Source organism: Cryptomeria japonica, chromosome 8 (genome assembly GCF_030272615.1).
Source record: "Cryptomeria japonica chromosome 8, Sugi_1.0, whole genome shotgun sequence".
NCBI lineage: Eukaryota > Viridiplantae > Streptophyta > Pinopsida > Cupressales > Cupressaceae > Cryptomeria > Cryptomeria japonica.
In genome coordinates this window covers 162,080,362-162,094,585 of record NC_081412.1, presented here as the reverse complement: position 1 = coordinate 162,094,585, position 14,224 = coordinate 162,080,362, and positions in this window count along the sequence as shown.

The following is a 14,224-nucleotide window of genomic DNA, read 5'->3' as shown; positions in this document are numbered from 1 at the left end:
ACTAGTGGTGCTGAGAAACTTAAGCCATGATTTTATGGCCCTTACAAGGTACTACGGAAAATAGGAGAGGTAGCCTATGAGATTGAACTTCTGGCAAATAGCAGAATCCATAACATCTTTCATGTGTCCTAGCTTAAGAGAGTTTTGGGGCAACATGTTGCTCCTTGTGCTGATCTACCCCCTCTTGATGATGAAGGCAAGCTCATATTAGAGCCTGAGCTGATCTTAAATATGAGAGAAAAGAAGTTGAGGAACAAAACTATTCCGGAATTCTTGCTTAGATGGAAGGGACTCCTGGAAGAAGATGCCACTTGGGAAGGGGAGGAGATCTTTAATCATCCTCAACTCAAATTGCTTGAGAACAAGCAAGTTTGAGAGGGGGGAGACTGTCATGTCCCTATGATGATTGTACAAAATAAGTATATATAATCAAATTCTCTGTTACTTATGCATTAACCATTCAATTTCATCTGAGGATTCGATCACCTATGATTGCATATTAATTTAATATTAATATTAAGTTGTATTACATTAGTTATTTTTTTTATTATAAAGATTATTTATCGATGTATTACACACCTTATTATGTTAGTAAACTAAATGGTGTTAGCAAATACGATAATGCTTATATAATTATCGTTTAAAGGAATCAATGCACAAGAAGTGCCTTTCCGGACAGGCGTGACCCGACTGCTGAATGTTAAACGATACGCCTCTATGTTTAAACCGCACCATTATACTATGGATGCGATGGTTGAAAGACCAAGCTCCGATTATATTATCGGGTTGGGAGGAAGAAAAGCAGAATAAGAGTTCTTTTCGGGAAAAATAAAGATAGCGGGATAAAAAGAGTTTTTTGGAAAGAAGGATTGCAGGGGAAAAAAATATCAATTACTACAGATCAGACTTCTGTCTAAAGAGGCGATAGATAGGTATGTCGCCATACTCAGAAATTATGCCAAATTGTTTTAAAACATTTGTAATTTGCACAGTAACTAGATTCCCGGTGTAATATGCAACGGGTAGTTGGCATCAGCCAGTTTCATATGTTCCGATAACAGACCTTAAAAATCTATCAGTTAACTCGTACAACACTATAAATGCAATTATTTATATGTTTGACAGTGCTGTGTATTTCTTTTCATTAAAATAACTTATGTGTATTTATGAGTACAAGCAATTCCAAATCTGATAAGTTTAAATGGTTATAACAGAAATAAATCTAGTAATGAATGTTAAGGAAGTAACCATCTTCCCCACTACGTCTAATTCTATGGTATATTTAGATATACATAAATAGGTTATTAATAAAGTCAAACCCCAAAATGGCTTAAGGGCATTCTCTGATGACTTCGTTTTCTCATCATCTGGTATAATAAATAAAATTATATATATATTGGGTAAAATGTACTGCTGGAATAATAACAGATTATTTATTAAGTCTGAACCAAAACATACTGCATAATTTTGTGTCAATAACAGTAAACAGTAAAGATGAATCTATATTTAAATTCACTTAAAATTCCAGGAAAGCAGAGAGATTGGGAGAGAAGGATAATGTCTGTCTCAGTTGTTTACCTATTGATTCTTGTAAGATCAGTAGGCCAGTAGGGCATATGACTGCTACCGGGCCTGGGACTGGCAACCTTTAAGCCCCTCTACAATCTGATACTACCCTGCCTTAATAAATTTAAGGGTGGGACAAGGAATGAATCGCAGGGATAAGACCCACACCACTAATAGCAAGCCAAAGGGGCATGATGACTGCCTTTGGATCCAGAGTGGGCTGGTTGGGGTAACCTGATCACTTCCTGTGTTACCTATTATGGTTACTAAAGGAAAAATCGTATAAGCAACGTAAGTTACAAATTGGATAAATCTTGTTTCCGCTGCATATGTATAATCTGAAAGAAGTAATTTTTGAATATGTATATGATCAGTGATTTCATTTCTGATTTATTTTTTATATCTGTTTCCCAGGCAAACATATTTATACTTATATCACTAGTAAGGGACATTACACAGTTTTCTATTTCGTTTGAATCGTTAACGATGATCTTCAATATGAGTAATATTAGATGCATTCTCATCAGCCCCATACTCCAATGTGGTATTGATGTTAACTCTTGTGAACGAGAAAATGTACCAGAAATATGATGTGATGTAAACGAGGATTTTCCAATACACTCATGCTCACATGCACCAGCACATAAAAGCATCATAGCTTGGAGTCTCAAAACACATAATCCTTGAATTTCTCATGTTCCCTTTGTTTGCATTGTGTGATTTTAGCTATAGTTGTCTTAGGCTCCATACTAAGTGAAAATGTTCCATGAAAGCATTTGTTAAATTCATACAAGAAGTGATAGAAGCATGAGGCCATGATTTAAACCATGTAAATGCATGGCCACTCAAGCTTGTTGGAAACAATCTAGCAAGTAACTTATCCTTACGAAAATAGTTAAGAATGCCACAGATGAAGCAATGGATCACCCCTACCATCATACTTTGCTAAACAAGGTGTCACAAATCTATATGATGAAGGATAAGCCCAAATGTTAAATTCCACTGGATTATTTAATACCTTAGTATATAATCTATTTTTAGATATTTTCTGAAAATGATTATTCAACATTTCAAATGGCCAAAAATGTTCATGTTAGGGCTCATGTAATATCCCCTTCTTCTTAGCACGTGCAGTTGTGTCAAGGTTGGCCTATGTTTGACCCTTGTAGGCCAAGGAGTTGTTTAGGGGGTTGACATAGCGGTGATTGGTGACTTCACATCTCTTTATTATTTGTTATTTTGATGTTGTAAGGAGACAACATGTATCAGGAGACGTGTTAATTTTATTTAATTATTTAATTAAAGGTACATTAAAATATCATGTTTAATTAAATAATATAAAGTGTACCTAACCTTATCTTCTAGAAGGTGATTGTAACGTACTATGTAATGGATAAATAGAAGAGAGGAATGACATGTTGGGCATCAATTGTTTGTTATCTCTTGAATTGAGTTGTGGAGCCAAGGGTTGTCCGTAGAATAGATCCTAGGGAACGATACCTCCCTTTGATCGGCATAACTCAGGAGGTGAAAAACCCTCTGAAGGGTTGCGAAGCGAGTGGAGAGCATTCAGCTTTTTACATTGAGTTTATGGAGTTTTCATATCAGATTTGAGGAGTTACTTCTGACCTTCATACTGCCACGATTATGCTCATTGGTCATAGTGTTTGCATGCTTTCTTGTGTTTGAAGCCAGCGATCTCGCCTAAGAGAAAGGGCGATGCTATTGATGCATTTTGGAGGTGGATCGAGTGCAGTAGCAGTTAGTAATAAGTCTGCAGCAGGTTATATACCTTCCACGATTTTGTTCACTCATCGCCATTGATGCCTCGAATTTCATATTAGAGGATAGCGATATCATTTATAAGGTAAGGCGATCCCTTGTGATGTTTTTGAAAGGATTTTGGTGATGGAATTGGCCATATTTCAGTGAGTGATCAGAACGGACCTGTGCATTAATGAACCCTTCGATTTGGGTTGTATCTTCATGAATTGGCAATTTTATACATCATTTAGTGAGGCGCTTTCCTCTAGGATTGAGAACGGCCAATTAGGAGGCGATCTGGAACATTCATCTGCAGTCCACTTTGACATCTTACACATTCTATATGCAGCAGCAGGGCTGAACCTTGGAGTAGTTTGACTATGCACATTGGAGGCTCCTTGATCTTGGATATTGCTTGTTTCTTCATCGCCTCACTTAGGCGATTTATACCAAGTTCTAAGATATCACAAACTCATTGTATTTTCAATAGATTGCATGTATTCTTGGTTGTCATATATCTTCAGACAATCTGAAAATCAGTACTTAATGGCTAGGTGTCTAGACATTTGTTGAATGAATGTAAGGAGTCTAATTGATTCATAAATAAGGAGTATAAGGCTGTCCCTCATTTAGACGTTGCTATATGATGTTTGCCAACTGTTTGTCAATATGACAGTCTGCTGTAATCTTTAATTTCTTCCTACCTTTCCATGCCATTGAATCAAATATTAGGTATTAATATTGCATTATCATTCTATATCGTAATTCTATGTTTTACAAGACACCTTATTGTTAAAACAAAGGTTTATAATGTCAAGACAAGTCTGAAGTACTTTGAACCAGTCATATGCCAAGTGTTTGACGAAATTCTCTAAAGGGGTCAAAGACTGAAATTTATATCAGAATTGGCGAGGGACATTATAGTGGTATAAGAGCTTTCATCCCGCCATCCTGTGATCAAAATTGGTGAATGAGTGCAAGGGAAGTAAGGTACTATAACAGGGAACAACGGAGACAGTAATACCAAAACCCACAGGTACCTAATGTAGACACATTATCAGCAGCATTGAGGGAAAGAGATGCTGGAAAAATGGCGGAAGATGACAAAGATGCTCAGATAGAGAGGAAGTTTGACACCATGTTGGACATGATGTCAAGATTGTTGGGCAAGATGGAGCAGCAGTCCAACAATGACACCAATTACCAAAGAAATGAAGATGAACACAGCGGGAGCAATGAAAACATTAGAAATGTTGAAGGAGATAGGTCTGCCCAAATGACTACTACTAGGGGATCAGCCTCTAGACCACTCTTCCCCACTTTCACACCAAGGGAAAACCCTCCTGTGGTTGCTGCTACCACATTTGGAGATGAAGCAAGGCAAGCGTACCAAGAGTATACTGCATTACCTGCTGATTTGAAGGACCAGTGGACCTTTGATCAATACATGAATCAAAGGAATAGAAGAGGTGGAGCTAGAAATGATCACTACAATCCACCAAGGAATGATTATCAGCAGACACTTGGTAAGATACCTATGCCTTATTTTGATGGCAGCAATAAATGTACAGCAAGGTCTTGGATGCAGAAGCTTGATAATTATCTTCCTTAAGACCAATGCTGGAGGAAGATGCAATTAAGTTTGCCACTTTGCATTTGGAAGGGGCTACCCATGAGTGGTGGTACCACGGGTTAGTAACCCTTGGTCATAACTTAATCACCACATATGCAGAATTCACTGAGAAGCTCATTGATAGATTTGATGTAAAGGACCCTGAGATAAGCTTCTGTCAACTAGCTCAACTTAAGCAACATGGCTCTCTTGAATCATACATCACTGAATTTTAGCAGTTGTCAGTCATGGTTCCTAGCATCAGCGAAAGAAGATTGGTAGTCACGTTCATTGAAGGACTAATGGAACCTCTCAAAGGCTGGTTGAAAGCCTTTGACCCCCCCTCTCTGCAAGAAGCAATTAAAAAGGCAAGAGGGATGGAATTTGTAGCACCTACCAGCAAGTTCTCTTCAAAAGGGTCTTCTTCTTATCGCGATAATAAGAAGTTTCAGAAGAAGGATGACAAAGCTAAGGAGAAGTCCACTTTCCCTCTTGATCATGATACATTGAATGATTTGAGGAAGAAGAAATTATGCTTCTATTGTAAGGGACCTTATGATGCTAATGATGATTGTCCCTTAAGGCCTAAGGGAAAAGCGAATAGAGCTATGTGGACACTCTATGAAGGATCAGATTCTGGCATGAAAACTGAAGATGAAGATTCTGAGTCAGAGAAATCAGAACAAGAAGGAGAAGTTGAACCTGAGGTGAAACTCAAGGAGGCTCGCCTCACTAGCATTCATCGTGAGGGCTCTTTCAAGATGAGAGGTGTTCTTGCTAGGCAGAAAGTCATCACATTCCTTGACACTGGTGCGACCCATAATTTCATTGATGCAAGGCTTGTGAAAAGACAGGGCATACACACTGAGGATTTCGAGGGAATAAGAGTGAAGGTTGCTGATGGTTATACTCTTAAGTGTGACAGGATGATACCTAACTTGCCTATGCGCTTGAATAATTTTGAATTCAAGGCAGATTTCTATGTTGTGAATATGGGTGACACCGATATGGTTCTAGGCATGATATGGCTGCATGATATTGGCATAGTTACTCTCAACCTCCATGAGATGGAAATGCGGTTTAAAATGGATGGAAAGACACGTGTTGAAGGCACTCCGGGACACCAGTTGCAAGTGTATTTCATTGAGGAGGATGGAATGCCTCTTGCGTCATGACATGATTGAGTGAGCAGCAAGATGTGTCTTGAAACCTATGCAAGAGAAACAACAAAAGCCCATCTATCCACCTGACATCCAAGAGCTGAGGATTAAGCATGACAAGATCTTCAATGAGATTCCACCTGGAGCACCTCTTGATAGAGGAATTAAACACATCATTGAGTTGGAGGAAGGGGCTAAACCAGTGATAATCACTCCCTACAGACATCCCAAACGGCTCAAGGATGAGATAGAGAAAACTATCAAGGAGCTATTAGCTATGGGACATATCCGACCTAGTAAGTCACCTTTTGCTTCATCTATAGTTTTGGTCAAAAAGAAAGATGGAACATTGCCTATGTGCATAGACTACAGATTGCTGAACAAGAAGACCACCAAGAATAGGTATCCAATTCCTAGAATTGATGAGTTGATTGATGAGCTCCATTGTGCACAATATTTTTCTAAGCTTGACTTAAGGTCAGGTTATCACCAGATACGAGTTAGGGAGCAGGACATTGAGAAGACACCATTTCGATGTCATTGTGATCATTTTGAGTTTGTGGTTATGCCCTTTGGGTTAACCAATGCACCTGCCACTTTCCAGTCTACAATGAATAGGGTATTTCATTTTCAGCTGCGGAAATTTGTGCTAGTCTTCTTTGATGAAATTTTGGTGTATAGCAGGACTTGGGCAAAACACATTGCACATCTAGACATTGTTTTGGGTATTCTTGGCAAGGAGTCTTTTTATCCCAAGGAATCCAAGTGTGACTTGGGCATGACAGAGTTGCTTTATTTGGGTCACATCATCAGTGCAGAGGGTGTAAGCATGGATCTCGATAAGGTCAAGGCGATTGTAGAATGGCCTACACCTGAGAATTTGACACAGCTTAGAGGTTTTTTGGGCTTATGTAGTTTCTATCGCAGGTTTGTTAATGGATACTCCCGACATGCAGCTTCGCTCACTGATGTGACTAAAAAGGGAGGTTTTGTTTGGTCACCCGAAGCACAAGAGTGTTTTGAGATGTTCAAACGAATTATGACCACTTGCCCAGTACTTGCATTACCAGACTTCAGTAAACCCTTTGAGTTGCAGTGTGATGCTTCAGGTGAAGGGATTGGGGTTGTCCTTATGCAGGACAAACATCCGATTGCATTTGAGAGTAGGAAGTTGAGAGGTCCTGAGAGGAGCTACAACATTTATGACAAGGAAATGTTGGCCATCATGCATGCCTTGGCCAAATTTATGCAGTATTTGGTAGGCAGCAAATTTATAGCAAAAACAGATCACAACAGCTTGAAACATTTTCTTGGGCAGCAGGATCTTAATGATAGACAGCAAAAATGGGTAAGCTGCAATCATATGAATTTGACATTTCTTTTGTCAAAGGGTCACAAAATGTAGTGGCCAATGCACTATCTTGCTGCCCTCATTTAAGCTCCATGGCACAGATTTCAGAAGATTGGAAGCACATGATTGTGGCACAATATGCCAAGGACTCTTGGGCTTCAGGTTTCATTGAGGGGTTGATTCATGATGATAGATATACCATTGTGAATGATTTAATCATTTACAAGGGAAGGATCTTTTTGACCCCAGGATCGACTGTAAAGAACATAGTAATGAGAACCTTTCATGATACACCCATGGCAGGTCATCCCAGTTACTACAAGACATATAAACAAGTGCGGAAAAGATTCACATGGAAAGGTTTGAAATCAGGTGTTCTTCGTTATGTTAGAGAGTGTCTTGTGTGTCAGCAGAATAAGCAAGACCATACATACCCTGCAGGTTTACTTTAGTCACTTCTGATTCCTGATAGGAAGTGGGAATGCATTTCCATGGACTTCATTATGGGTTTACCCAAGGTGGAGGGTAAGGATTGTATCTATGTAGTGGTTGACCGTTTGACTAAATATGCCCATTTCTTTCCGATCACCACTACACATTTAGCTACACAGGTTGCAGAGTTGTTCTTCAAAGAGATATTCAGATTGCATGGTTTACCTTGGAGTATAGTGAGTGACAGAGATAGCAAGTTTATGAGCCATTTCTAGCAAGAGCTTTTCAGACTTTGTGGGACCAAGCTCACTTTGAGCACCAACTACCACTGTAGACAGATGGACAGACAGAAATAGTGAATAAATGGGTGGAGGGATATCTCAGGAATTACATTGCGAGGCAACAGAGGGGTTGGGTCAAGTGGATATACCTTTGTGAGTATTGTTATAATACCACTTACCACCTTTCTATTCAGATGACACCATTTATGGCATTGTATGGGTACGAGGCACCTAGTTTTATGGATATGTTGTTTAGTGATAGTAGAGTGCCTAGCGCTGGAGATATGCTATAGGAGAATTAGGATATCATGAGAGCCCTTCGAGAGAACCTTCAGAAGGCACAGAACCAGCAAAAGTAGTACGCAGATCAAAAGAGAGTAGAGAGAACATTTGAAGTGGGTGACATGGTATATTTGATGCTACAACCATATAGACAGTCTACTCTCAAGAGGAGCGATGTCGAGAAACTTAAGCCACGATACTATGGACCTTACAGGATTATCAAGCGTGTGGGAGAGGTGGCTTATGAGCTTGAGCTACCGGCAGATAGCAGAGTGCATAATGTCTTCCATGTTTCATGCCTCAAGAAGGTGTTAGGGCATCATGTGACTCTTTCCATGACTTTGCCACCCTTGGATGATGAGGGTAAGTTGATTTTAGTACCTAAAGCTATCTTGGATGTTAGGGAGAAGTGGCCGAGGAAGAGAGCTATTAGGGAATATTTGATTAAATGGAAGGATTTGCTGGTTGAGGATGCTACTTGGGAAGGTGAGGAGATCTTGCAGCATCCTGCATTGAGATTGCTTGAGGACAAGCAATTTCAGGGAGGGCGGACTGTAATATCCCCTTCTTCTTAGCACGTGCAGTTGTGTCGAGGTTGGCCTATATTTGACCCTCGTAGGCCAAGGAGTTGTTTAGGGGGTCGACATGGCGGTGATTGGTGACTTCACAGCTCTTTATTGTTTGTTATTTTGATGTTATAAGGAGACAACACGTATCAGGAGACGTGTTAATTTTATTTAATTATTTAATTAAAGGTACATTAAAATATCATGTTTAATTAAATAATATAAAGCGTACCTAACCTTATCTTCTAGAAGGTGATTGTAACATACAATGTAATGGATAAATAGAAGAGAGGAATGACATGTTGGGCATCAGCTGTTTGTTATCTCTTGAATTGAGTTGTGGAGCCAAGGGTTGTACGCAAAATAGATCCTAAGGAACGATACCTCCCTTTGATCAGCATAACTCAAGAGGTGGAAGTACCTCTGAAGGGTTGCGAAGTGAGTGGAGAGCATTCAGCTTTTCACATTGAGTTTATGGAGTTTTCATATCAGATTTGAGGAGTTGCTTCAAACCTTCATACTGCCACGATTATGCTCATTGGTCATAGTGTTTGCATGCTTTCTTGTGTTTGAAGCCAGCGATCTTGCCTAAGAGAAAGGGCGATGCTATTGATGCATTTTGGAGGTGGATCGAGTGCAGTAGCAGTTAGGAATAAGTCTGCAGCAGGTTATATACCTTCCACGATTTTGTTCACTCAACCATTGATGCCTTGAATTTCATATTAGAGGACAGTGATATCATTTAGAAGGTAAGGTGATCCCTTGTGATGTTTTTGAAAGGATTTTTTGGTGATGGAATCGGCCATATTTCAATGAGTGATCAAAACGGACCTGTGCATTAATGAACCCTTCGATTTGGGTTGTATCTTCATGAATTGGCATTGTTATACATCATTTAGTGAGGCGCTTTCCTCTAGGATTGAGAACGGCCAATTAGGAGGCGATCTGGAACATTCATCTGCAGTCCACTTTGACATCTTACACATTCTATATGCAGCATCAGGGCCGAACCTTGGAGTAGTTTGATTATGCACATTGGAGGCTCCTTGATCTTGGATATTGCTAGTTTCTTCATCGCCTCACTTAGGCGATTTATACCAAGTTCTAAGATATCACAAACTCATTGTATTTTCAATAGATTGCATGTATTCTTCGTTGTCATATATTTTCAGACAATCTGAAAATCAATACTTAATGGCTAGGTGTCTAGACACTTGTTGAATGAATGTAAGGAGTCTAATTGATTCATAAATAAAGAGTATAAGGCTGTCCCTCATTTAGACATTGCTATATGATGTTTGCCAACTGTTTGTCAATATGACAGTCTGTTGTAATCTTTAATTTATGCCTACCTTTCCATGCCATTGAATCAAATATTAGGTATTAATATTGCATTATCATTCTATATCGTAGTTCTATTTTTTACAAGACACCTTATTGTTAAAACAAAGGTTTATAATGTCAAGACAAGTCTGGAGTACTTTGAACCCGTCATATGCCAAGTGTTTGACGAAATTCTCTAAAGGGGTCAAAGACTGAAATTTATATCAGAATTGGCGAGGGACATTACAGCTCAAGTAACATGAAAGATCATGCTCAACATGTCCCATATTCATATGTATATCATACTGTTGATGTGTATTTTGTACACGACCAAACACAAAATAAAATACTTAAAAGGTACCTTATCCTCTCCTGATTAAAGTCTCTGAATGCTGAAGATGTCGCGAAAAAGATCAATCGGGATGACTTCAAGGTTCTTTGTTGTAGGATCTCTACATGTGGATAAGAACCAGTGGTCGTTGTATATGTTGTTTCTTCAAGGGGCCTTACGTACTTTCAGAGAAAGCTTGTCCACGTTACTTTCTTTCCAAATGCAGGAACAGGATTTTCCTAACACTAACGGATTTTCAAAAAATGTCAAAAGGTAAGGGTTTCAAGGAAGAGATACTTAACTATTCCTAAGAATGACTCAATGAAAGCTAGACTTGATAAGATTTTACCAATTTCAGTATCGCCAAGAAACTACGACTCTACTGGAATTGATGCGATCTTCTAAGGGGATTCAATAGTTTTTCAAATCATCAAGGATATAGATATTATCATAGAGATACATATCAATACTTCCAAGAATGATTGAATTCTTAATCAATCTCAAGGTTTCCAGTTGACCACACAAAGCGTCCTTACAATTAGTAAGAAGCTACTGGTTTGGAATATGAATCTTATCAAAGATCAAACACAACACTTCGTCTTTCAAACTTAAAACTTAAATGCTATTTCAACTGAGAGTGATTCAAGAGGATAAACAATCATGAAGATAGCCACAAGTATTGCAATAAGACACCATAACTTCAATATTTTATTGATCTCATAGCCAAATGGACAACAATTGTTCAAAATTCTTTCTTCACTACTCAATTTTGCTACAACAATAACTTTCTAACTTTCTTCTCTCTAAGCTCTCTCTCTCTTCTCTAATTTTTCTTTCTAACTTTTGAAATGAAATGAGTGAGGGTATATATAGCATCCTCAAATACAATGAATGGCCCGGATCAAAAGAAGATCAACGGCTGAGATTTTGACACCTAAACCCTAATTAGGGTTTGTTACAAAAAAGTCCCCATTTAGATAAACATCACCAATCCATAGCCAATAAAGAATTGGCACAAAAACCAAGGAGACAGACCAATAGGAATTAAGCTGCCACATCATCCTATAACAACTTTTCATCTAGAATTTTGTTCCCTTTCCTATGCTCTTTCTTAGCATATTCAATGAATCTGGACACAATTCCCTCAATCTCAGCAATGGGAATCTTAGGAAGATTCTTCATTCGTTCTTCTAAGTGAAAGACTTGATCAAAAGCAGTGAGAAGAGTTGTCTCCCATCCAGGTTCAAGTTCTTTGGTCTTCTCAATCAGTAACATAGTAGTGTACATTTGATCTCGTTGCATATCTGTGGTGATCTTCTCCTCTTTGCAAAAGATGACCTTGATTCTATCCTCCAACTCTTGGATGTCCACATCTGTCTCAATCTCGATCCGCCTGTCAAGAATGGTACACAACACCTCAAACACCTTATCTTGAATTAGATGAATGATACCTTCAACTTGACTGCATCTGGTGTTGATGTCTTCAAAAATGACCTCTTTCATCTGGAGAAGAGCTGACCACTGAAGGAGGTTATGGGTTCCTCCATCCATTATCTTTTCTTGTGCCAGAATCCGTCTTGGTGTTTGTCTTATCACTTGTAAGACAGGAATGATAACATCTCTAGTGTGAGTGAATGTAGCTACAGTTATCATTAGATTATGGATAATCTCAAGGACCTGGATAGCTTGATGAACTGTCTTCATCATTCTTGTTGCAAATTCAACGGCTACCATGTGGGATTTATCAATCCAAGAACTTATATGTTGAACCAAGCTCTTCACCCTTTCTGCCTCACCTACTGATTCAAGAGGGAGTGCTTGTAAAGGAGATACTGTTGGATCCTGACGTCTCAAGGGTTGATTAAGGTGACTAAAATAGTTCCTCCAAGCACTGACCTCCATTTCAAGCTTCTTATTCTTTTCCATTTCTTCTTTAAGTTTGTCTTTCAGTGCTTGAAATGAATCAGTTGCTTCTTCCATCGCTTGCTCAGAGGTAAGTGGACCAAGCTCAAATGTTTCTAAGTCATACTCTTCTGCAAGAATCTCATCCTCATATTTGTCCACCACTGGTGTAGCTACCTGCACTTTCCTGGATCCTGTCTCATCTCTAATTACCTTAGACATCTTTGTGGCCTTCTTCTTTTCCATTACCTCACGAGAATTTCCTATAAGGCTTTCCAAGTCAAGCACATCTTCTTCCTCTTCAACCACAACTACCCTTGTCAGTCTCTCTTTCAGCCAATCAAGAATAGCAGATCTTGTTTCCCTCACTTGTATTTCTTTAGGTAGTGGCCTATCTTCCCGAAAAGGAGATGTTGCTTCATCATCATTCCTTTCTTCGTGTTGCTCATTAGCATCAACTTGGGGAGATTGACTTGATGAATGCTGAGGTGTCTATCCTTTCTCTTGTTTATCATTTTGTACCATGGATTCCATAGACTCATCAACTTCATATACTATCTGCCTTTGATCTTCCCCTTGACTCACCTCCTTTTCATGCCTAGAAGATGTGCTTGGTGGGTGATCAAGGTTTGTTTTATACTTCTTCTTGGAAGGTTCTTTCTTCTCGGGTCCTTCTTTCCTCTTTGAGCCTTTGGAATGAGAAGTATTCTCACTCACACTTGCTTCTCCTTCTTCTGGTCTTGCCTCCAAAGTAAATGTCATTGATACATTCTGCTCCTTCAACTTTTGATGTTGTACATCCACCCATCTGCGAGTGCAGGATAAAATGGGAGCCATCAAAGCTCTCAAGTCTAAAATCTCGGGCTCATTCCAATCTATCTTCACTTCTTTGTCCTCTTTCTCATAGGACGATTGGAGGTATCTACCATTATCTTGGGCTTGATCGGCTACTGTATAAACTTTGCATTTCCTAATGAGATCTAAGGGTAGCCTAGAATGCATCTTTTTTTTAACCTCTAAATCACCTGGGAGATTCATCCAAAAGTCCTCCACCTGAAACTCATGCTTGTACTTCCTACCGACTGTCTCCTCCATATAACCATGAGGATCAAAATTCTCTCGCAAGGCAAAGGATGTGAATGAGTATAAAGATAATTCCTTCTCTGCATCTTCTGCGGCTTGAGTATTAGGACACACCTCAACTAAATTCCCTAGTATGATGGGCACGAAAATTCCATTTCCATGCTTGTGTCTGGATGCCTTCGCATAAGCTGCCAACTGTCTAGTCACCTCAAGTAGCACTATCCTGTCTGTTGGATATCTTGGCAACATGTAGGGAGGTGAAGGACACCCATGAACTCTGATGTATGTGAACTTTTGAAATTGGATAAACCATGCGCCATACTTCTTCACAAGCTCCTGTGCATCCAGAGACAGTCGATTGTGAATTCCTCCTTGCAATATCCTGGTAATGTTCATCGTGAAGGTGTTATTGACTAACTTGTAGTCACTTCTAGGCGGATGATGCAGATGAACATAAGAATCACAAACTCTTATATCTCAGGGTCCTCTTCCAATCACTCCTCTGTGAGGTAGCCCTGCATATTCGAAACTCCTGATCAAGGCATATATAACATATAAGCTCATGTGGAAT